This window comes from Orycteropus afer, unplaced genomic scaffold (genome assembly GCF_000298275.1).
Source record: "Orycteropus afer afer isolate SDZICR_OR568_19922 unplaced genomic scaffold, OryAfe1.0 scaffold00919, whole genome shotgun sequence".
Classification (NCBI taxonomy): Eukaryota; Metazoa; Chordata; class Mammalia; order Tubulidentata; family Orycteropodidae; genus Orycteropus; species Orycteropus afer.
The window spans coordinates 132,423-133,773 of record NW_006922506.1 but is presented as its reverse complement, the minus strand read 5'-3'; the positions used below and the strand labels follow the sequence as shown (position 1 = coordinate 133,773).

Here is a 1,351-nt window from a genome sequence, read left to right as displayed (position 1 = left end):
AGGGAAGAGATTCCAGGCTTCCTAGGAACAGAAAGATTCCAGGAAAGTTCCAATAGGAACTTTCAGTCTAAAACGCGGTTTACTCTTTTACTCGCAAAGTGCGACACAAGACCTAGGTTTTAGATCTGGGAAATAGTAAAATTACGTAAATTATTTTGCCTTGTGGCTAATGATCAGTCTTGAGTATTTTCCCGAATACAGTATTCCTCAGGGGGGTGTAGCTCAGTGGTAGAGCGCGTGCTTAGCATGCACGAGGCCCCGGGTTCAATCCCCGGCACCTCCACTTTTAGCCTTTCACTGTTTTACTCAGTATTTTTGTTGTTAGTACTTGTTTTCTCACTGCTTCTGTCTCTTTTTCTTACTCAACAGAAGGCAAACCTATCTATCTAACGACGATCTTCCAGTGTTACTGCTGCCCAATTTCTACCCTGTGGGCCTTAGCATTACCCGGGATAGCTGTGGCACCAAAGGAAGGACACGACCCAGAAAACTAAGACCACTCACTGATGAGCACGTTCATTTTTGGTTCTATTTTACAGTGTTATGAATAAAGCAGGGAAGAAAATAGGATGGAAAGATGTAACATAAGAAAAACACAAAACTATCAGACAATATCTCTCACTTTCTTTTATTTTCTGAACTGTGCTTGGCTATGACCAGACTGGAGAGTAAGCAAGAGAAACGTGGAGGATTCCAAACTCGGCAACTGAGAAATTTATTTTCATCAAAGAATGTAAAGCCATCACATTTAAGCCGGAATAGCTCCATTGGGAAGAGTATTCGGCTGAAGATCTCAAAGTTCACGAGTTGATTTTCAGGTTTGTTTTGTCTTTACTCTTACCGGAGAAGACATGGATTTGATTAGCTGATTTATAGAAGTAATTTAGGAGCTCTGGTAGCATAGTGCCTAAGGCACTTGACTGCTAACCAGAAGGCTGGCGGTTCAAACCCACCAGCCACTCCTCGGAAGGAAGGTTGGGCAATCCTACTTCCGTAGTGATACTGCCTCGGAAACCCAAGGAGGGGTCGCTATGAGTCGGGGCCGACTCGACGGCAAATAACAACAACAACAACAGAAGTAATTTGACCTAATCCAGCTGCGCCCTCTATCGGAAAGGAATTTTCCTTTTTATTGGGAAAGATCTTTCCGTAGCTGTGTAGCTCAGTGGTACAGTGCGTGCCTCGCATTCATGAGATACACAGTTCGACTCTCGGCACCTCCAGGCATTCTTTAACGTCTTTAGGTGGTACAAACGGTTTGCGTTGGAATACTAACCTAAAAGTTGATGGTTTGCACCACCCAGGGGTACCGCGGAAGAAAGGCTCCACGATCTGCTTACATTAAGATTAC

The 1,351-nt window shown here is 44.0% G+C and overlaps 1 non-coding gene across 1 annotated transcript; it reads left to right on the top strand.

The window, feature by feature from the left end:
• The first annotated feature begins 211 nt into the window (after positions 1-211).
• TRNAA-AGC lies at positions 212-283 on the top strand. The gene has a single exon. It is a non-coding gene; the product is annotated as a tRNA-Ala (tRNA).
• Positions 284-1,351: the final 1,068 nt, after the last annotated feature.